Source organism: Mirounga leonina, unplaced genomic scaffold (assembly GCF_011800145.1).
Source record: "Mirounga leonina isolate KUSES-001 unplaced genomic scaffold, KU_Mleo_1.0 Mir_53, whole genome shotgun sequence".
In the NCBI taxonomy this organism is placed as follows: domain Eukaryota; kingdom Metazoa; phylum Chordata; class Mammalia; order Carnivora; family Phocidae; genus Mirounga; species Mirounga leonina.
The window spans coordinates 75716040-75740877 of NW_023270807.1; the positions used below are offsets into that span (position 1 = coordinate 75716040).

The 24838-nt window shown below is 34.5% G+C and overlaps 1 pseudogene; it reads right to left on the reverse strand.

Moving 5' to 3' along the window:
• Positions 1-1373: 1373 nt before the first annotated feature.
• Positions 1374-24838, reverse strand: part of LOC118001402 — a 77982-nt pseudogene continuing 54517 nt past the window's right edge.

Below are 24838 nucleotides of genomic sequence, written 5' to 3' on the forward strand. Positions count from 1 at the left end.
GTTTTCCACAGTGTCTGTACCAATTTACATTCCCACCAACAGAGCATGCGGGTTCCCTTTTCTCTACATCATTGTCAACACTTGTTATTTCTTGTCATTTTGAATTTAGCCTTTCTAACTGGTGTAAGATGATATATCATTGTGGTTTAATTTGCATTTCCTTGATGATGAGTGATGTTGAGCATCTTTTCATGTGTCTGTGTGGATATCCACAGAGTACCTTGTGGGCATGTGGTGATTATAGTTATAAATTTTCAAAAAAGACTTGATCTTCAACCTCTTGGTGATTTTCTTCTTGCCCATGGATGTCTTCTTTGGAAAAATGTCTATTCAGGTCCTCCACCCATTTTTTAATTGGGTTGTTGGGTTTTTTGGTGTTGTATAAATTCTTGATATATTTTGGTATTAATCCCTTATTGGATGTATCATTTGCAAATATCTTCTCCCATTTAGTAGGTTTTCTTTTTGTTTTGTTGATGGTTTCCTTTGATGTGGCAAAAGCTTTTTATTTTCATGTAGTCCCCATAGTTTATTTTTGCTTTCATTTCCCTTGCCTTAGGAACCATATCTAGAACAATGTTGCTATGGCTGATGTCAGAGAAATCACTGCCTGTGTTGTCTTCTAGGATTTTTATGGTTTTAGGTCTCACGTTTAGGTCTTTAATCCATTTTGAGTTTATTTTTGTGTATGGTGCTAGAAAGTAGTCCCATTTTCTAAGTGTCCATCAGCAGACAACTGGATTTCCCTTACCTTAGAGGCCATATCTAGACAAATTTTGCTACTTTTATCATTTTTTATTGCATTGTTGTCAGAGAATGTGATCTGTATAAAATCTTTCTTTTTCTCCTTAGAACTTCTTAAATTGTCTTTTTAGTCTAATGTTTTCAAAGACTATTCTAGGTGTCTTTGAAAAAAAAAAGTGTATTTACTATTTATTGTATATATTTATATACATACAGTATATTACATCAAGCCTCTTAAGTGTACTATGCAATATCTCTTTTGTTTTTTATTTATTATTTAGTCTATTTAGTGTGTCTTTATTGGATATTTTTCTTTTTTTAAGTTCCCCCAACATGGGGCTTGAACTCACAACCCTGAGTTCAAGACCCGAGCTGAAATCAGAAGTCAGATGCTTAACCAACTGAGGCACCCAGGAGCCCTCTTTACTGAATATTTTTAAATCCAATCTAAGATTTTAATTTTTTCCAAAAGGAGAACTTATTTCTTCAAACTTGTCCCCACCACCCTCCCTGTGATCAAATATATTAATTTTCTCTTTAAATTTACATAGTAACTTTTTTATTATGTACCATTATTCTTTTTTTTTTTTTTTTTTTTTGGAATTTTTAATGACTGAAACAAAACAGATCTAAAACCGCAGCTTCTGGAAGAACCACTTGCTCTTGCCGGTCTTGTACCTCTCCTCGAACTTGACCTTGGCCTCTCATCGGGCCTTGCATTTAAGGGCAAGGTCTCTGAAGACATCCTTGTTGATGACAGTTTTGTCCAAGGGGATATCCACAGAGTACCTTGTGGGCATGTGGTGATTATAGTTATAAATTTTCAAAAAAGACTTGATCTTCAACCTCTTGGTGATTTTCTTCTTGCCCATGGCAGCTGTCACTTTGTGGGGACAGCAGTCAATTCCAGCCACCAGAGCATGGTTGTAGGGATGGTCTGATCATCATCAATATTCTTCATCAATATTCTTCACAATGACCACTTTGCGTCCGGAGCAGTGTCCGGCCAGGGCCAGCACCACCTTCCCGGGTTTCATGAACTTGCCCATCTCGACATCAGCCACTAGAGCCTACAGCAGAAAGGAAGAAACCATTACTCATTTTAACTTGACACATTCCACCGATACCTTTGCTTAGCACTGTTTCTTATTTCTTTCATCTTTTTCTCTTTTAGATTTGTATTTTCCTTTGCTGGATTATAACCTTGAGTAGTTATCTTATCCTCCAATCTAACTACTCATCTAATTCTAAATCCCTGTTTATTTCTTAGGGTAGTTTAGCTACTTATTTGCCCCATACCAAATAAGACAAGCAAATCAACAAGGGCCTTATATTATTTAACATACATGCCCATTTGAGTTCATTTCTAAACAAAGGCTTTTCTCTACTTGAGAAGAATTCAGTGGACAACACTACAGTTATCTTTTTTCCTTGTTTCATTTCTTTTAAAGCAAAATTATTAAAAACGTCAAATAGCCAAAACAATCTTGAGAAAGAACAAAGTTGGAGGCATCATGCATCCTGATTTCAAACTATATTACAAAGCTATAGTAATTAAAACATTATGTTATTGGCATAAAAAGAGACATATAGATCAATGGAACAGAATAGAACCCAGAAATAAAACCATGCATAGATGATCAATTAATTTATGACAAAACAGCCAAGAATATACAATGGGGGTAAGGGCAGTCTCTTCAATAAATGGTGCTGGGAAAACTGGACAGCCACATGCAAAACAAACAAAAATGAAAAGGAAAGAAATAAGAAAGAAAGTGGATCTTACACCATCCACAAAAACTAACTCAGAATGGATTAAAGACTTGAACATAAGGCTTGAAACCATAAAACTCCTAGCAGAAACCAGGCAGTGAGTTCCTTGACATCATTCTTGGTGATGATTTTTTGGATCTGACTCCAAAAGCAAAGGCAAGAAAAGCAAAAATAAACAAGTGAGACTACAATAACTAAAAGACTTCTGCACAGCAAACATCAACAAAATGAAAACGCAACGTTCTGAATAGAAGAAAATATTTGCAACTCATATATACAATAAGGGGTTAGTATCCAAAATATTCAAAGAACTCATATAATTCATGAGTTTTTAGTTTTAGCAAAAACTAAAAAACAAAAAAAAAAACCAACAATTCCATTAAGCAATGGGGAGAGGATCTGTATTTTTCCAAAGAAGATATACAAATGGCAAACAGGTACATGAAAAGGTGCTGGACATCACTAATCATCACTTAATGTAAATCAAAACCACAAAGAGATATCACTTCACACCTGTCAGAATGACTATTATCAAAAGACAAGGAAAAAAAAAAAGACAAAAAATAACTAGTGTTGGCAAGGAAGTATTGACAAGGAAAACTTTGTGCTCACCTGCCATGAGAGTTAAGGGCTGTAAACTGGTGCAGCCAGTAGGGAAAACAGTGATGGAGATTCCTTAAAAAATTAAAATAGAACTGTCATATGATTCAGCAATTTCACTTCTAGATATTTATCCAAAGGAAGAAAAAAACACTAACTCAAAAAGATATATGCACTCTCATTTTCTATGCAGCATTTTTAATGATAGCCAAGACATAGAAGCAAGTGTCTAATAATGCATGAATGGATAAAGACAATGTGGTATGTAAATACAATGGAATATTATTCAGCCACACAAAAGAAGAAAATCTTACCATTTGTGACAACATGGATGGACCCTGAAGGCATTATACTAAGGGAAGTAAGTCAGACAGAGAAAGACAAATACCATATGATTTCATATGGTATTATGAAAAATATGTAAAGTACATATAAAATCTGAAAACAAACAAACTAACAAAATCATAGGTACAGAGAATAGACTGGTGGTTGTCAGAAGCACAGGGTAGGGAGTGGGCCAGATGCATGAAGTAGTCAAAAGATACAAATTTCCAGGTATAAAATAAATGTCATGGGGATGAAATGTACAGTATGATGACTGTAGTTAATAATACTATATTATACATTTGAGAGTTGCTAAGAGAGTAGATCTTAAATGTTCTCATCACAAGAAAAAAACTAGTATGGTGAACAATGTTAACTAGACTTACTGTGATAAGCATTTCAAAATATATAAATACTAAATTGTGCTGTACACCTGAAATTAACCTCATGTTATATGTTAATTCTATTTCAATAAAAAAATTAAACCATAGAAGATACCATATGGTTCTATTTCTTTGAATAATTTAAAATAAACAGAAAAATGTTAGATACTTAAATTGATAGGTTTGTTAATGTGTTACACTGAATTATATTCTAGATAATGTCTTTAAAAAGCATGCAAATTTGAGTTCAGCCAGTAGTATTTAAATTTCATTTGAACTTTTTCTTAAATGAAAGCCTACATTAAAAATAAATATGTAAGAGATAAAGGTGGAATTGTTCTGACTGAAGCAGAGGATCCATACCATGAATGCCCACTGTATCTCCACCTCTTAAACCAAATACCCCTCCACCACAAGAATCATTGGAGAAGTTCTATGAATCCCCTGAGGTTTATTGGAACACTTAGACATGAGCTTAGTCTCGTTATATACCTGAATAATTCTTTGTAAGTAAAAGTCTTTGTGGCTTAATTAACTAATGTTTTAATGGCTCTTCTCTTTGGACTTTTATAAAGGAAAAATATGAATAATTCAATCTTTAGATTCTAAAATCAAAAGCCATCTGATAGGGGCACCTGGGTGGCTCAGTCATTAAGCGTCTGCCTTCAGCTCAGGTCATGATGCTGGAGTCCTGGGATCGAGCCCCGCATCGGGCTCCCTGCTCAGCGGGAAGCCTGCTTCTCCCTCTCCCACTCCCCCTGCTTGTGTTCCCTCTCTCACTGTGTGTGTCTCTCTCTGTCAAATAAATAAACAAAATCTTAAAAAAAGAAAGCCATCTGATAGCCCAAAAAGATTTCCCAAGATGAAAAATGCACTCATCATGATCAAAATGAATAAAAATAAAACCAAGAAAACTCTCTTCTCATCCAGACTTCTTAGGAGTCATGTAAATAGCCAGCTATATACCCAAAGAGAAAAATCACCTTTGATTACAGTTTGGCATAATCACATGTCCCCTAATAATCTCTGCTCACTGACTCCATCACTAGGGATGTTTGTGTCCTAATCCCATGTGGATATTCATTTTCTTCAGAAGCCAAGTTATGTGTCTCTGAATCAGACACACACCCATACTTTACACTAAATTTCCATGAAGCAATTCTGTCTGCATTTACTCAGAATGTGACCTGAACAAAAAAGTATTCAGGACTTGATTATAAATAGATTCTTTTGTTAGTTAAAAATCTGATTCCTTTCCTAACAGCTAAAATGCCTTTTGGAGATTCTAAATACTTACTTTAAAAAGTCACCTAATCCCTAAAATAGTAGATTTGCCTTTTATAAATCATAAATGAAAGAATGGTCTAAAATCTAAATGTAATTATTTTAGAAACAAAGTGCTGTGGAGCTTATTTAAACCCAGACTTTAAAATATTGATTTTTTACCTTCAATACTACATAACCATTCTAAATAATACTTATTTTCTTTATTGGTATATCCACATTGTGATTTAAGTAACAGTAAGAAGAATTTTATATAGCTGTCAAATTTCTAGATTTGAAACTAGATTTTAGAGATATACTTTCTTGGTTGTTTGAATAGCCTTTATAATGAGGTATGTAAAATTTGTAAGTAAAGCTAAAATAAACTGTGAAAAATCTTAGATTATTTCTTAATAGACAATGTAAAGCTTATGAAATACCAAGAGGTGCTTTGATATTTCATCTTCAAAATTCATTTTATGCTTCTTTTATTTTTGTATTGATTTACATTCGGTTTAAATGTACATATGTTGAATCACAGACCTGTACCTCTGAAACAAATAATACATTATATGTTTTTTTTTAAAAAAGAAGATAGTAGGAAGGGAGAAATGAAGGGGGGGAAATCGGAGGGGGAGACGAACCATGGGAGACTATGGACTCTGAGAAACAAACTGAGGGTTCTAGAGGGGAGGAGGGTGGGGGGATGGGTTAGCCCGGTGATGGATATTAAAGAGGGCACGTATTGAATGGAGCACTGGGTGTTATATGCAAACAATGAATCATGGAACACTATATCAAAAACTAATGATGTAATGTATGGTGAGTAACATAACATAATAAAAAAATTAAAAAAAATAAATGTACATATGTTTCTGGGGGAAGAAAACAGTATGTCCAAAGGAATATATAACAACATGTGATGCAGCATTTTGAACATTATTTTGACATCTCTAATAAAAATCAGGACATACTTCAAAGTATACATCAAGAACTATTACTCATAAACCCAGAGCAAATGAAATGGAAAATAATATTCTCAGCAATTTTATTTGGATTACATTTATCCATGTTTACTTGCTTCTGTACACTTAGACACACTAATACTAAAAAAAATTGTTGGCAAGAGGAGCTATGCTAAAAACTTTTCCTAAGACATTAATTCCCTCTTATTTTTTGGAATGCATAATCTTTAAATTTTACTGACATTGTAAATCAATCAAAAGTGTTTAGAATACCAATGAGTATATGCTTCAGAGTTAAGTGTATCATAATGGAAAAGATGAAAAACACTACTGCACCACTGGTATTGGTGGGAATGCTTATCTAATTACACAGCTCATCAGCTCCTGCCAACTAAAAGGGCAACAGCCAGGTGGAGCATCTTGATTTGCCATGTAGTTCTTTAGCAGGAATGTTCAAAGATATTTTATTAAATTTGAAAGATGTAAGCATCAAAGATCAGTTATTAAACCACCCAGGAAAATGTACTCTTCCAGCCTTGTTTTTGGAGCAGTAACTTCAGCCATCAAATATGAATACTTTTTTATAACAGACTGTTACTGCTCAAAGGTAAACTTCAGCTATAATCTTCTTTGACATTTGCAATAATTCTGAGGCTTTTCCCGTATGGCATAGTTTTTTAGTAAACCCAACTCTTAAACAATTGTATAATCAGTGGCACACCCAACAGGGTACAGGTCCTCTTCACAGAGAGAACAACTAATAAAGCTCTCAAAATAAAAATAAAATAAACAAAACATCTCTCCTTTATCAGTAACTGCCATTTATCAAGATCCGGGAACAATAAGGCTATACAATACGGCTATCCTCACAAAGAATAGTCACCTACAGATTTAATTAAGCATAAGCTTATGCAGTTCTAGAGTAAAGTACCAATTTTTCTTCATTAGAGTAAACCTTAGATAGAAGTCACTAGGAAATATGCCCTGTTGTTCCAACTGTCTCCTGTTTTTGCTCATTTAGTTACCAATTGGTCCTTCTCTTGTCCCATGGTTCCTCACCCTCCATGTTAGATTGTTTCCACACTCTGTAAGAAATACCTGCCTCTGCAGATGTTCAGTATATGTATTTTAAAATACAATACACTGTCTCAAACAAACATGTCCACATCAATAGCTGTTTGTACTTTTTACTGAACAAATAATAGTAATTATCAAACCATCATGTAGTATTCCTGTCCTCATTTCACATGACGCCATGTACCTTCTATAAAATGCTACCTTCTCTGTTCCTTAGTACCACAATAGGTTTTGTGGAACACTTTGGGTAAGCAGAACAATGGAGAAGAAGGAAAATAAAACTGTTACTGAATACCTACCACGTGCCAGACTGTTATACCATATAAATATCATACTTTTGTCTGATCTAATTCTTAACTCCTTAAGGTAGATATTTTTATCCTCAAATTAAAATTAAAGACATCAAGAAAGACTTCAGGAGGCAAAGATACATGCCCAGGTCATACACTAGTTACTGGTAAAGCCAAATGTGAATAATTTCTGGACCTCAGTCTGCTTTATATTATAGTTTCTAGACTCCATGGAACCTAAAAAAATTTCCTATCATTACTAGTGAGACCTCTGCTCTGTGGTTATTCTCTGCTTTGTACTATCACATTTCTTCCTATTCTCTTCTCCTGCCTCACCTTGTAAAGTAGTTGAGGTACAAACAATTGCTTGTAGTTCCATGGGAATTTTCTTGTTTGACTATTTTATTAACAGCTGTATCCACCGAAAAGATTTAGCATTGTCTATGACAAGGCAAGGATATTTACAATTGGTGATTCTCAAGTCATATTGTTCTAATAATGTTTAATATTGTCTTTAGGAACTCAAAGATAGGAATAGAAGGCATGTTTGTTCATTTTAAAAGTGGGCAGCCTTGAATGCTTGTTAACACACAAATGTTAATAGAGATCACTGGTCAGAACTCTTATAGATTAAAAACAATTTGAAGTTTGAAGTGAACTCAATAAACTAAAAAGAGAAACAGAATTAAATTCAATAAAAGATGTCTGCTCTCATGGCTTTCATTCTACGTAGTGCTGGAAGTTCTAGCCATTCAATAATGCAAGAAAAGGAAATAAAAAGCAGACAACTTGGAAAGAAATAAATAAAACAGACTGAATAGGCTGATGACATCATTATTTACATAGAAAATTCCAAGAACACACAAAACACCTTCTAGATCTAACAAATGAGTTGTGTGCTTGAATTTGATGTAGGCCAATTTATCACTTTTTGCTTTTAGGAATTGGTGTGATACTTAGGTAGAGGTTTTCGAAAGAAAACCTCTAGTGCAAGATTTCGAGATACAAGATAAGCACACAAAAATCAATTGTATTTCTATATAGTAGTAATAAACATGTGGACACTAAAATTTTAAATGCATACCATTTATAATCATTCAAAAATTTAAATGCTTACGTATAAATCTAACAAAAAATATAGGATGTATATGCTTAAAACTAAAACCAAAGATGAAATAAAATCAAAGAAGTTTATACCTTTTGATCACTTTCATCCATTTCATTCACTGATAAAAGAAGGATAACTTTTTCAATAAATGGTGCCAGACAAGCAGAAACAAAACCAAAAACCTCTACCTAAGTGTCACACCAATTCCAAAAAGCAGAAAGTGATAAATTGGCCTTCATCAAATTCAAAGATATTTAATCTGTGATATACCCTGTTAAGATTATAAAAAGTTAAGCTACAGAGTGGGACAAAATATTTGCAAACCACATATCTAACAGGACTAATATCTGTAATATACAAAGAGCCTTCAAAATCCAGCAGATAAAATATAAATAATCCAGAAAGAAATTGGACAAAAAAAATTAAACAGACATTTCACTAAAAAAGATATTTAGTGAATAAATACATTAAAAGATGTTCAGTATCATTACCCATTAGGAAAATGCGAATTAAAACTACAAAAAGAGGGTGCCTGGGTGGCTCAGTTGGTTAAGCGACTGCCTTCGGCTCAGGTCATGATCCTGGAGTCCCGGGATCGAGTCCTGCATCGGGCTCCCTGCTCGGCAGGGAGTCTGCTTCTCCCTCTGACCCTCCTCCCTCTCATGCTCTCTGTCTCTCATTCTCTCTCTCTCAAATAAATAAATAAAATCTTTAAAAAAATAAAAATTTAAAAAATTAAAAAAAACTACAAAAAGATACCACTATACATTTAGCAAAATGGCTAACATTTAAAAATAGTGGTAACACCAAATGCTGACAAATATGTGGAGAAACTGAATTACTGTACATTCCTGTTAGAAATGTAAAACAGTGTGACTACTCTGAAAAGCAGTTTGACAGGTTTTTAAAAAAAGTTTTTAAGAACTAAATATGCAACTTCTAATCAACCTAGCAATTGTACTCCTGGTTATTTATCTTAGAAAAATGAAAACTCAGGGTCACACAAAAACCTACACATGAATGTTCTCAGAAACTTAATATATAAAAACCAACAACTAGAAACTGTCCAAATATCCTTCAACAGATTAATGGTTAAAGAAGCTATCGTACATGAAACGTGGATTACTACTCAGCTATAAAAAGAACTTTTTAAAAAATTCCAGAATAGCTAACATACGGTGTTATATTAGTTTCGGGTGTACAATACACTGATTCAGCAATTCCATACATTACTCAGTACTCACCAAGATAAGTGTACTCTTAATCCCCTTCACCTGTTTCACCCATCCCCTCTGGTAACAATCAGTTTGTTCTCTACAGTTAAGAGGCTGTTTTTTGTTTTATCTATTTTATTCTGTTTGTTTTGTTTCTTAAATTTCATGTATGAGTGAAATCATATGGTATTTATCTTTCTCTGATTTATTTCACATAGCATTATACTCTCTAGATCCATCCATGTTGTTGCAAATGACAAGATTTCATTCTTTTTTTATGGCTGAGTAACATTCCATTGTACATATATACCACATCTTCTTTATCCATTCATCTATTGATGGACACTTGGGCTGCTCCCATAATTTGGCTATTGTAAATAAGGCTGCAATAACCATAGGAGTTTTTCCACAGTGGCTACACCAGTTTGCATTCCTACCAACAGTGCATGAGGGTTCTTTTTTCTCCACATCCTCACCAACACCTACTGTTTCTTTTGTTTTGGATTTTAGCCTTTCTAACAGGTGTGAGATGATATCTCATTGCAGTTTTAATTTGCAGAAAAAGAACTTCTGCTATACAGAAGAACCTGGATGAATACTCAGAGAACTTAACGAATGGGAAAAGCCAATTTCAAAAAAGTGACATTCATGAGATGACAAAATTGTAGATTTGGAGAGGGATTAGTGGGTACAGGGATTAAGGAACAAAAAGAGAAGTGAGTGTGGCTATAAGAGGGCAACATAAGGAATCCTTTTGATGCCATGTTTTGTATCTGGACTGTATTAATGTCAATATCTTGGTTATGATATGGTACTATAGTTTTGTAGTATGTTACCATTGGAAAACTCAGTAAAGAGTACATGGGATCTCTCTCTTTTTTTAAAGATCTATTGATTTATTTAAGAGAGAGAGAGAGGGAAAGAGAGCAAGGAGAAGGGCAGAGGGAAAGGGAGAGAAGCAGACTCTTCACTGAGCAGGGAGACCGACACATGGCTCCATCCCAGGACCCTGAGATTATGACCTGAGCCAAAATCAAGAGGGGGAAGCTTAACTGACTGAGCCACCAAGGCACCCCCCATGGGATCTCTTTGCACAACTTCTTGCAACTGCATATGAATCTATAATGATCTCAAAACAAACAGTTAAATTAAAAATATTTGAAGACTGAAGTAAACTTAATGAACTACAGAGAGAAACAATTAAATAAAATAAAGTATAAATTAATCCTTGAAAATTACAATAAGAAATTGGACCAGAAACAATTTAAAACTATTTTTTGCATTAGTTTATTAAAAGCATTTAAAGAAGTGTCATTCATTCCTGTATTTGTTCAATACTTCATTTATTCAACTGAATATTCTCAAATATTAACTAAGAACTTTGAAGACATTGTCCTTTTCAAAACACTTAAAATTGTGTACTGCATTGATTATGTGGTTTTTCATGGACCTTAAACATTGACTTAAAATATCTCTATAACATTACTTTATTGTATACAAACACGTAACTACAGATTAGGTTCTCATGCTTATAGTTCTCATTTAGCAATAAAATAAATGCTGAAATTTGTAGCAGTGCCTGGCTGTAATCAGATCCAGATGATCCTAATGATCCAGAATGTGCCTAACATATATATATGAAAATACAAACTATTCAAATATTAAAACACAAACATAACATTTTTAGGGGTAATATGTAGACTCTTCAGGGTCCATAGACCTTGTGTGGGAAAGACTTTAGGAGCTTATATGCAAATAAATAAAAACTAAAATCTAAGAGGGTAATATCCAAAACCAAAATGAGTTGATTTCATAGTTTAAAAGAGATCACATAATGGTACACATACATATTCACTATATTAAATATATAACATATTATTTTTATTATATATAATATTACACATATATATATATTTTTAATCTGGTCCACAAAGAAGTGTTTGTGACAGCAAATGATGTGGGAAATATCTGATCCAAAAGTAAACTAAAAATAGAATTTAAAACTGAAAAATAAATGCAAAAAAGAAAGGCTGAATTGCACTAAACTACTTGGGTTGAAAACAAAAGATCCTGAATAGTGACTCAGTAATTTTCTTAGGGCAGATTCTGTACTTAAACAGAAGCATAAGAAGTTTAAATTTCAGTATGAAATAATGCAAGAATGATGATTATGACCTGTCATTGTGTTATAAGATTTTCTAGGTATGCTTTTAAACCTTTACAAATTGCTCACTTTTAACAAAGGGTTAAGAGAGTGATTATTTCAATTAAATTTGAAGTCAGTTAGTGTAATTTTGTATTTCCATGCATGTTAATTTATAGGATAGTACAAAATATGAACTTCAGTGCTTCCCAAAGGAGAGTAAAAAGATTTTTGGCACTGTGATTTTGAAGAAATCTAAGTTTAGTGAGCTCTCTCCACGAATTCATATTTAGAAACATGTGTAAATAATCTATCAAGATAGATTTTAATATGCAATTAATTTGAATATATTTAGCAAGATATAAAACAAAAATGTCAGTGACTGAGGCACTTGCTTTCTAGTAATTGTTTAGAAACAAAGACATATCAAAATTTTTCCACTTCTTGTTTCATTTTGAATATTAGAACAAGAATTGGACATGGTTAAGAAGAAAGGCATGTGACATCAATTCTTGCAAAAGCCATCATAAAGGTTTTACTGGGTAAGGGGCTTGAATAAAAATTTCACGTGCTAATAAACTACCTATTATCATTTTTAAAGGACTATAATTCTCTTGGACTATTCTGATGAAATATTTGTGTATTTCTTCTCAAGTTAACTTTTTAAATTTCTTTCAAGTCTTTGTGGAAATTCAACCATCACAAGAAATATTTACCCAAAAGGGAATCTTGGTATTTGAAAATAATAAAATTTTAGTGTGAATTCTAAATGTAAGTCTAAATATGTTCTTCAAAGGACAAGTAATTTGGCAATAGATACATTTGAGCAAAATATCATGAACATTCCTACTATTGGTAATCAAACTAATTTTTCCTTTACTTGAGAGTGTTGATGTTCTTAATTAAGCAGCCAAATGGATCTGGCCCAGTTACTTAAAGCAAGATGGAGCATACTGGGAACTCTTAGGGCCTTTCAAGGCCTACTTCACATGGCTGGGGCAAGCAAGAGCAAAGGAAGAGGGCAGACACAGCTACAGATGCAACGTAAGGAACCAAAGTCCAATCTGATAGCCTTGGTGACCAGGAATCAAGTAATAGGTTTTGGTTTTGGCAGGTGGGCAAGATAGAGGTTGTAGTTGTTCTAAACAGGTAAGAGGTAATAGCAATGGGGAGTTTAATTGAGACGGGATAACATCTCCTAAGTCCTAGCAGGATGTAAAATGTTGACGTCAGGAAGTCTGGCAAATGGTAACGAGAACTTAGTCACTTAGCTGAGGTTCTAGAGCAGAGTAGTAACATCGTCTGACATACGTTTTAATAGGGAACTCCAGATGCTGGCAAGGCCCCAGATAACAGATGATGCTGTCTTGAATCAGTGTGGTAACAATGGACATGTGAGGAGTGGGTTTAATTCTGTATATTTTTTACAGTGAGGCCCACAAGGATATGCTGATAAACTACAGGTGAGATATGGAAGAAAGAAAGGCAGTGTATATATATATCCCTTGGGAGTCTAAGCAACATGGGAAACCATTATCATCAACTAATGAGAGCATATAATATATCATGACTTCTGAAACTTAAAGAGGGTATTTTGAAAGTTAAAGAGGATGCTATTAATAATTATTCTGAGAAAGGGAAAATGGGTATCTGGATATAATGAGTTGGAAGACTGTAGGAGGAGCTGAATTAGAGGTGAGGAGTGTTGAATATTAGGAACTAAGTTCTGGATATATTAAGTTTAATAGGCCTATGAGATAGCTTAAGGAGCAATTGCATACAGGTCACTGGATATATGTTTCTGGGTTCAGAAGAGAGTTCTGGATAGGAGATAAAAATGTTGATGTCATCAGTACATTGATACTATTTAATGTCTTGAGAATGGATAAGAAAAGAAAGGAATGTGTATAACTAGATAAGAGAAAAGACCACTGGACTGAGTCTTGAGCCACTGATATTTAGAAGACAGAAGCATGGAGGCAAGCCAAGAAAAAAAAATGTAGGAAGAACTTTGACCCATTTCAGGATAAATTTCTGCCTTATGTGGGTTTAACTCATAAGAATTTACCTCTAACTTGTTTTTAGAAGTTAACACTTGAGTTTTTTTTTAATACTAAAATATTGGTTGCCTTCTCAAATACATAAGAAAATGGTGAATCTTAAACCACTTTTTGAAATCTAATCAAATTCCATTTATTCACACAGCTAAAGGAACTCCTACCTTCCATTAAACAGTATTAAAATACTCTCATAAACTTTCCACTAATGCCTCACAAATGGATTTTCAAATAGAATACATCACAGCCTGTGTGCTGATTCAACTCAAGCTAAATATTATAATCACTAATAGAGGGCTGCCAAACCCAAGTTCCCATGGGAGGTGGTAAGAAACAAAATAAACCTTTGTAAAATTATTTGTATAAAATTCACCAGGACAATGTCGAGATGGATCACTAGCCAGAGTATGGACAATATCATCATCCATCAGGCAGCTTCTTAGTAAAGCAAAAATAGAAATCTTTTGGCACAAAATCAAAGACCATATTTTGAAATAAAAAAGATCAACAGAAGAACAATAAAGCCTTTACATTTTAAATTCCCAACTTAAAATCTCCTTCAAAAGAAATTTCTTTGTTTCTTTAACTTTTCCTTTTTTACAGTTAAGAATAAGTATTACTTCCACTAAAAATCCATCAGATTTTTATCATTTTGTCCTGTGATAGAAAGCATTTCACAACAGACAAGGGAAAAGCTAAACTGAAAGTGTTTAAAACTTAGTTTTGAAGGAATTGGGAGAGACTCATTTTTCCTAAAGTCACTAGTGTCCAAATTGTTTTTATAAGGTGCATAAAATAAAAAAATTTTAAATGCTACCATTAAACTTGAGAATTTTTTATAACTAATCTGAGAATAACCAAAAGTGAAAAGTTTTTCAATCTAAAACCAAACTGCATCTCTAAAATCAAATTGCTTACATTTTGTTTTAAATACCTAAAAAGACAATTTTTCCAAAATACTTTGCCATCTTCTAACTCAAAGTGACTACTGCCAGTATTTCCAGCTTTATCAGTAAACCCCTCTGCTCCAGTTTAAAATAGTTTAAAATATTCAGCCTTTTTTCATTTTCCTTTATCTAACCAAACAGTATTTTTTGAAAATATTTTTTCAGTGCAACTCTGCATAAGAAACTCTATTTAAAATACTGTGTTCTCGGGCACCTGGGTGGCTCAGTTGGTCAAGCGACTGACGGCCTTTGGCTCAGGTCATGATCCTGGAGTCCCAGAATTGAGTCCTGCATCAGAGTCCCAGCTCAGCAGGGAGTCTGCCTCTCCCTCTGACCTTCTCCCCTCTCATGCTCTCTCTCTCTCACGCTCTCTTTCTCTCTCAAATAAATAAAATCTTGAAAAAAAATACTATGCTCTCAAGAATCCTAGAGAACCATGTCATTAAGAACAATAGGGACAAACCCATCAAGTTTTTTCTTTTTTTAATCCCATTAGCAGTGAACAAAACATACAAAAGTCACACCTACATGGAGCTTGTATTCTGTTTGGGGAGACAAGAAACACAGCAGTGAACAAAACATACAAAAGTCACACCTACATGGAGCTTGTATTCTGTTTGGGGAGACAAGAAACACATATAGTAGATTAGAAGGACTAACTTCTGAAAAGAAAAATAAAGAGCAAGGGCTACTGAGTGTTGGGGAGGGGGAGCAATTTTAAACAGGATGGCTCTCAAAGGGGTTGGTATGTCAGCTAAGATCTGAAAAAGGTGAGAGAGAAGCTGTGAGGATACCTGGGGGAGGAGATTCCAGATAAAAGAAATAGCTAATCTAAAGACCCAGAGCTCTGAAGAACAGAGAGGAGACCAGCGTGGCTATAGCAGAGGCAGTAAGGGAACAAGAATGAGATGAGAAAGTAAGGGGGCAGGAGGGAGGGGCAGGGGCACAGAACTAGCCAAACCTTGTGCGAACTTTTAAGAACTTTGGATTTTACTCTGAGTGAGGTGGGCAGGCATGGAAGATTCTGAGCAAAGAATGACAAGATCTGGTTTACTACTGACCACTATGTTGAATACAGTCTATATGGCTCAAGGGTGGAAGCCAGGAGTCCAGTAATCTAGGAGAGGCATGATAATAAGGGCTCAGAATAGAGCGAGAGCAATAAAGGTGGTAAGAAGTGGTACAATTTTAGATCCATCCTGAGAGTAGAGCCAACTGGATTTAACAATAACAGATGACATGGATGTGACAAAAAGAGGAAGGGTAGAACCATTAACTGAGATGGGGATGTTTGTGGGTGAAACAAATGGGAATAAGATCTGATTCAGTTGTGGACATATTAAATTTGAGATTTCTATTAATTATTCAAATTCAGGCATTGAAGGAATCTGACGTTTAGGTTAGAGAGATCATTAAGACCATAAGGTGTCAGAGCTGAAACCGTAAAACTCCTAAAAGAAAACACAGGCAGTAAACTCTTGGACATCGACCTTAATATTTTCCTAGGTATGTTTGCTCAGGCAAGAGAAACAAAAACAAATTGAAAATACACCAAAATAAAAAGGGTTTTCACAGCAAAGGAAACCATCAACAAAACAAAAAGTCAACCTACTGAATGGGAGAAGGTATTTGCAAGTCACATATATAATATGGAGTCAATATCCAAAATATATAAAGAACTTACACAACTCAACACCAAAAAAAACCCCTAAATAATCTGATTAAAGATGGGCAGAGGACCTGAACAGACACTTTTCTAAAGACATACAGATGAAAAACAGACACATGGAAAGGTGCTCAACATCACTCATCATCAGGAAAATGCAAATCGAAACTTGAGATATCACCTCACATCTGTCAGAATGGCTAGTATCAAAATGACAAGAAATAACAAATGTTGGAGAGGATGTGAAGAAAAGGGAACCTTGTGCACTGTTGGTGGGAATGTAAATTGGCACAGCCACTGTGGAAAGCTGTATGGAGTTTCCTCAAAAAATAAAAAATAGAAATACCATACGATCCAGTAATTCCACTACTGGGTATCTACCCAAAGAAAATGAAAAGACTAATTTGAAAAGATATATGCACCCCTATGTTTATTACAACATTATTTACAGTAGTCAAGATATAGAAGCAACCTAAGTGTCCATCAATATATGAATGAATAAAGATGTGGTATATAATATGTACATAGGATATTACTCGGCCATAAAAAAAGAATGAAGTTTTGTCATTTATGACAACATGGATGTACCTAGAGGGTTATGTACTAAATGAGATAAGTCAGAGAAAGACAATTACCATATGATTTCACTCATATGTGGAATAAAAAAAAAATTCAAATGAGCAGACAACAAAACCAGAAAGACTCATAAATACAGAGAACAAACTGGTTGTTATCAGAGGGAGGATGAGCAAAATTGGTAAAGGGGATAAAAAGATACAAAATTCCAGTTAAATAAATAAGCCATGGAGATAAAAAGTACAGCATAGGGAATATAGTCAATAATACTTTAATAACATTGTATGGTGACAGACACTTATTGTGGTAAATATTTTTTAATGTATAGAATTGTTGAATCACTGTGTTGTACACCTGAAACTAATATAACATTGCGTGTCAACTACAGTAATATTTAAAAAAAAGAAGAGCATAGGGATTACAGAGGAGAACTGAGGGCTAAGCCTTGATGGTCTCTAATATTAAGAGGTCTCTGGGAAACAAAGGAAACATTTCTAGAATTTCCATTTTGTTCTTTGTCAAATGAGTCTATTCTTTTTCATAGTTTGCTATTGTTCACTCTTTATGTTTTGATTCTTTATTCTGATATTTAGTCACTCTAAACATACATTTTTATATTATCTTACTCCTCATCTTCCTAATATCAAAAGTTCTTGATAACAGCTCTACAATGGCAGAGTCCTTCCAAAATGGGTAGGATATCTGTTTCTGCCAAATGGCCCAAACAAATATTTTTTTTTTTAGTTGATTTATCTTTTGGGGGATCTCAAACCTCAAATTCATGGGTAAAATAGCCCAGGATTTTTATTTTACTCAGGGGAGGCTCCTGAGCCCATACAGAAACATACCAGTTTCCTATGAAATTGTTCTATTTTTAAATTTTGTCTGTCAATTGTATACATTCAAGGTGAACGACATAAGGTTCTGGTATGTGTATACATTGTGAAATGATTACCACAATCAATGTAATTAACATACTCATATACCCATCTCCTCACATAGTTATGCTTCCCCCCACCCCCACCCCCATGATGAGAACTCTCTTAGCAAATTTCAAGTATACAACACATTACTATTAATTGTAGCTACTATGCTGTACATTAGGTCTCCAGAACTTACTCATCTTATACTAAAAGTTTGTACTCTTTGACCAATATCTCTCCAAATCCCCTACCCCCAGCCCATGTAACCAGAATTCTACTCTGGTTCTATGAGTTTGGCTTTTTATAGATTCTACATGTAAGTGAGATCATATGGTATATGTCTTTCTTATCTAGCTTATTTCACTTGACGAATTTCCTCCAAGTTCATCCATGTTCTTGCAAATGGCATACTATCCTTCTTTTTAAAGGCTGAATGGTATTTCATTATATATATGTATACAATATATACATTATACACACACACATACACCCTATTTTCTTTAACCACTCATCCATTGTCACTTAGGTTGTTTCTGAATCTTGGCTAATATGGATAATGCTGCAATGAACTCTGAGATAGTGATTTTATTTCCTTTGGATATACACCCAGAAGTGGGCTTACTGGATCATATGGTAGTTTTACTTTCTTGAGGAAGCTCCATGCTGTTTTCCATAATGCCTGTACTAATTTACATTCCCACCAACAGTATATAAAAATTCCCATTTCTTCACATCTTTGCCAACACCTGCTGTTTTTTGACTTTTTGATAACAGCCAACCTAACACACTTGTGATATTTCATTGTGGCTTTGATTTGAAGTTCCCTCATGATTCATGATGTTGAGCACCTTTTTAGTGTCTTCTTTGGAAAAATATCTATTCAAGTCTTTTGCCCATTTTTTAATCGGGTTATTTGGTTTTTTACTATTGAGTTGAATGAGTCCCTTATATATTTGGATATTAATCCCTTATTGGATATGTGATTTGCAAATATTTTCTCCCATTCTATGGTTTGTTTTTTCATTTTGTTCATTGTTTCCTTTGCTGTGCAGAATTTTTTTTAGTTTGATGTATATAATCTACACTTCAGTAGATTTTTATTCGAATATCCTGTCTCCTAGGAAAATTCAAGGCCTGCTCTCCTATACTCCCATGGACATTTAATACAATCCCCACATCAATGGAATCTCCCACCACTCCAGGGCAACAGCAGATGACTATCTCTGAATGGTGGAGAAAAGGGGCTTATAAGTGATTTTTAATTTCTTCTTTTCTGTATCTTTGTGTACTGTTTTTTATGAAAAAAATAAAATTTTTATAATTATAAGAAAGACAAAGTAAATATGAATTTGTAAGTATTCCCTGCAAATAAGATTCCAAAAATATGCATGTTTTACTCTACATGACACAGAACCACCCATATGTCTGAAAGAAATAAAAGATGTATTTTCTGCTTAGATAAGAGTTGGAAATATGGACATGGCTTGTCCTTCGTGGTATAGAAAGTTCATTGGGAACGTTAAAGAAACCTAAAGCATCTTTCAATTTTATGTTTCTACCCAATTGTCTGAACAATAAGTTATGTGCCAATTTTATTTCAATATGGTGCCAAATATCTTAACAACAATGGAGTATTTCTTAGTCATCTGCATATTTGGTCTACATGACACAAACTTGCAGATTTTTAAAAAGTAGCTGTGTTGACTATATTTTCTCAGTCTGCTTGTTGAATGCAGCCATAATCTAAATTGCCTACAAAGAATATTTCCTTTCTTCCATTCCATTTTTAAGGTGTCTGAGAAAATTTATTAGATAAAAAGATGGAAATAAAGGAACCTGTTGGGGCACCTGGGGGCTCAGTTGGTTAAGCAACTGCCTTCGGCTCAGGTCATGATCCTGGAGTCCTGGGATTGAGTCCCACATCGGGCTCCCTGCTCGGCAGGGAGTCTGCTTCTCCCTCTGATCCTCCCCCTCTCATGCTCTCTGTCTCCCATTCTCTCAGATAAATAAATAAAACCTTTAAAAAATAAAATAAAATAAAATAAAAAAATAAAGGAACCTGTTGTAGGAATGTTTCCACTTAAAGAGTTCTTCCTGGTTGATATATATTCCTGTGTAAAGTTGGGGGTCTTTCATCTCTGTCAAATCTTTGATCCTAACGAAAAGAAACATGCCAGATGAGGGCCATGAAAGGAATGCTTTTAGGAAGTTCTCTTTTTTGAAGATGGTTAAATGTTGATAACTTGTCCCTCCATTATACCTGTCCTTGAATCTTAATATGGTTTACTTCACACTTACCAAAATGATAATACAGATAAATAAGACCTATGTAGGGTGCCTGGGTGGCTCAGTGGCTTAAGCGTCTGCCCTGGGCTCAGGTCATGATCTCAGGGTCCTGGGATCGAGTCCTGCATCAGGCTCCCTGCTCAGCCGGGATCTGCTTCTCCCTCTCTCTCTATCCCTCCCTCCTACTCTCTCTCTCTCAAATAAATAAACAAAATATTTTTAAAAAATAAGACCTATGTAATAAGTTGAGTAAATTGAATATAAAATAAATTTTCAAATTGCTACTTTCAGAAATGCAGCTACAGAAAAATGAGAACTTCATTCCAGAGGGGAGAAAGAGGAGAAAGGAGAAAAAGAAAAGCTTGCTGAGGCTATATTTACATAGGCAAAATAAAGTAGAAAGTTAAGATACTCTCTGGGGAAACTGGTTTCTCTGAAATGATACATCAGCCATGCAATTCCTTCCTCCCTACCCTCCACCCTACCTTCAGGGTCCTTTCTCCTTTCTAATTATCTCTTTCGTATCAGTGACATGTTAAAGGGGATTTTCATGCAGAAATGCCCAATATCCAATTTACAGTTTCCAAAGAAACTTGAACAGAATCACGTGAATGTTATTAATTCCCAACTACAATTTCTTTATATAGACTCAGAGAAAGGGTGTGAAAGCCTGTCCTTCAGCTTCTGTCAGCAGATGACAAGTTCTATTCTTTTCAGAAAAGACTAGTCTGCTGGGAGTTCATCCTGGTACATGTGTAGAAAAGTCTAGAAAAATAAGTTTAGATGGTCTTAATTCTCCCAAGATTTGTTTAAAAACTACTTTAATTTCTTGAAGCACTATAGACACGGCAGGAGGTGGTATGATTCAAACTTTTCTTCCCAGAGTTATATTCTCGAAGGGTCAGGGGTGTGTATAGCTACAGATGGTGTGAGAAATCAGCACATCGCATTTGTGTCTTCTCTCAGGTCTCCTCTACCAGAAAGATTAGTAAAGAAAAGTCTTTCAAAATTTCTTAAAAAGTAGCATACACAAAAGTTTCCAATTGGACCTTAATTATTACTCATCTGCTCCTGAGTTTGCTTTCCTTTGGAGTCATAATTGATAAACAGAGTTTCTTAGTAACACTAATGTAATCCTGCAATTAGGAAGTGCATGAAATATTTCCATTTTTTCCATATTTCTATTTTCCCTCTTTATGCTGTATTTTCCAGGAAAGAGACATGGCATTTGTATGTGGGGGCAAAGGGAAGACAGACAGTATTTCATGTGTGCATCAGTAATTGGGTTTAGAAGTTCCTTGTTAAAAAATTGCTTTTAGTTTCCACAATAAATAAAATTATGTTGAGGGATTAAAATATACTCCCTATTAAACTACAAAGAAGGCAAAAATTTCTTGCCCATTTCTGATTAATGATCTCTATTGTTCTTTTATAATTTCAACAGATATACTTTAAGAAGAAAAGTGATTAGTAATGGAAATTGTCAAGACATTTTTTTAAATGAAGCACTTTAGAAACTTACATTTCTAAAGATCTAATTTAAACATAGGAAAAAAGTTAACTGCTAGAATTGACAAATTATAGGTGAATTAGTGGGACGATACCATGCATTTGTAGAGTACTTTTTCCTAATAGGCTTAAGATTCATTAAAAATTTTTTAATAATGATTCCCTGTAAAGAAAGTAGGAGTTATTGGGGCACCTGGGTGGCTCAGTTGTTAAGCATCTGCCTTCGGCTCAGGTCCTGATCCCAGGGTCCTGGGATCAAGCCCCGCATCGGGCTCCCTGCTCAGCGGGAAGCCTGCTTCTCCCTCTCCCACTCCCCCTGCTCGTGTTCCCTCTCGCTGTCTCTCTCTCTCTCTGTCAAATGACTAAACAAAATCTTAAAAAAAAAAAAGTAGGAGTTATGCATTCTATTTTACAGATTACAGTCCAGAATTCTAAAGCAAAGGGAGATTTAATAACTTGATAAAAGTCATTGGTAAGTTCTTTACACCATGGAAACTGACACGGGCTCTCAGGCATTCTACATTTTTGTATTCATTAGAGTATGTATGATTAATTTTGATATGGACAAATCTTGGACTCAAACTATATTTATAGAAACAATTAATAGACTTGACCTTAAATGTTCACAAAGTAAGAAAAATAGCCTCAGTTAGACAAATATGGTAGTGGCTAGGTGGGTGTGCTACTGACTCTTACCAACAGACTCTTCCCCGAAATATTGCATCACCGTTCTGGAACACATGCTTTTGTCCTCTTTAATTATGTGTTTGGATGGCAAGCTACTTCTGGAATTAGAGAAATAGCAGTTCAGCATGTAGCCTCTGAATTGAACTGGATGACCTTACCTTATAAAGGGAAGGCAAAAAAGGCACTGACCACAGGCCTGCCTGCTGGATCCAAAGATATGTTTGTGGGCAGCAGTGCTGGATACTCTTGAGAAATATGTGTCCTTTATAATCATCTTTTTAAAGTTCAGAAAATGGAAGAGGAAAGAAGAAATAAAAGGCATGGAGTTGATGTTGTTGATTGTTGAGAATGACCATTTCATCTTTGGAAATTCATCAAGCTAAAATCATGGCTTGGTAATGAATGAAGATAAGAGAGGCAAGATGGCTCTCAGGAGAGATTCAGAAAATGCAGATTAGCCAGACACTCCTATTGATGTCAGTATAATCAAGCCTGTAATTTGTCAGTTATGTAAATTTTAAAATGTACTAGTTAAATACATTCAAATAGCATGTACCTGTGTCCCACGTTGGGAGAGTCTTAATAGATTAAATTGCAACCATATTGTTTTTTATTTTGTGCCAACTAAGTGAATCCCAAAACAATGCAATAGGAAATAACTAATATGATCAAAAGTCATTAATATGGCATAGAGTTATCTTTCTTGTCAAGTTTGATATAGAGTTTCTATATTTTTCCAAAACCAGTTTCAGCCTGACTTCCCTTAGTGGTTTTGAAAACGCAAACAGAGCAAGCTGAGATGGTGTATTGCCTCCAACTCTATTCCCACAGGTGGATTTAAGTTAGTGCTACACAGTCCAAACTGTTAAAAAAATTGGCAGCTGTAATATTGCAATCTGAAGTTCATTCCAGCAATTTTAAGAGAGAGCAACATAGCAAGATTTTTTTAAGAATGTGGATTCCTTTACTAATATTTCAGAGTTGTATGTGTAGGAGGGATCTTATATAATCATTTCACCTGATAAGGAAGCTGAGTGCAGATGGGTTGTCTGATTTGTCCAAGGACACACAGTTAATATGCAGAGTTAGAGGGCCAAAAACTCTAGTTTCTTGGCTAATAGGTGTTTGTAATGGTAGCTTTGTGTAGCTGCTGTTTCCCTTTTTGATGTGTTTAGTTTTCGTGATATTCTTTCCCCAGTAACTACATAAAGCTCATCATCTCAAAGTTCTCGGTGGGAAGTAAAAAGAGGACATGGACTTTGGAGATATTAGAGTGCAAATGTTGACAGGCTTAAAACAGAGAAGTGAACTAACTAGGCTGTCTCAGAACACTTGAGATTTTGTCCTTGTTTCAGCTCTTTCTTAATAGTTGTGGACTGTAGTTTACTTTACCTCTTAGAGTTTATTTTCTCCTTTAGAAAGTAAGAACCACAATCTTTGCCTTGTCTACCTTAATGGGTGGTCAGAAACCTGAAGATCAATCATTTCAATTAAAACATTTTATAAACTGTAAAGTGCCTGAGTGTAGGGCATCATCACAGAATGCCATTCAACTTTTTGAAGATCTCCAAACTGGTTCTTAACTGATGAGAAATAGTAACACTAGTATAGAAAGAGGCTTACCATGAAGCCATTGGTTAGAAGAAGCAAATCTGACCCAAAGTGCTCTACTGCCCAGGAGTTTCAGGAATCCAAATGGTTAACATACCTAGGCAGGACCTTCAAGCAAGCATATTCTTTCACAAATGGAGAACTTTTACCCTTTTCAGCCTAGTGTGAAGTGTTGATTGAGATAACTGCTATTATTCACTTGACCACCAATTTCCAAAGTAGTGAAGGCATTATTTCTGGTGACCTTCATTACCTGAGAGAAAAAAAGCTGGTGCTACATCTTATACAAAAAATATTGTTTGGGCCTCAAGCATTGTTACATAAATATTTTTCTAATGTAAAATTTTAAAATAGCATTTATTTTATACTCTTTACAAGCTCTATACTGTTGTATAAACAATGAAAATATTTAGTGTTTAAAATCCTTTGAAGGGAATAATAATTTTCAGTTGTTATTCTACTTCAAATTCTATACTTCTTCCTGATATAACTTTTATATTATGAAGGTATTTTTCAAAGTCTGATATGAGACTTAAATTCAGTTTATCTATGCCAGATGAGTTCTTTTTGGAGTGACAGATTAAATTAATTATAAGAAAGACAAAAGAGAAAAAGAAAGAAAGAAAGAAAGAAAGAAAGAAAGAAAGAAAGAAAGAAAGAAAGAAAGAAAGAAAGAAAGAAAGAAAGAAAGA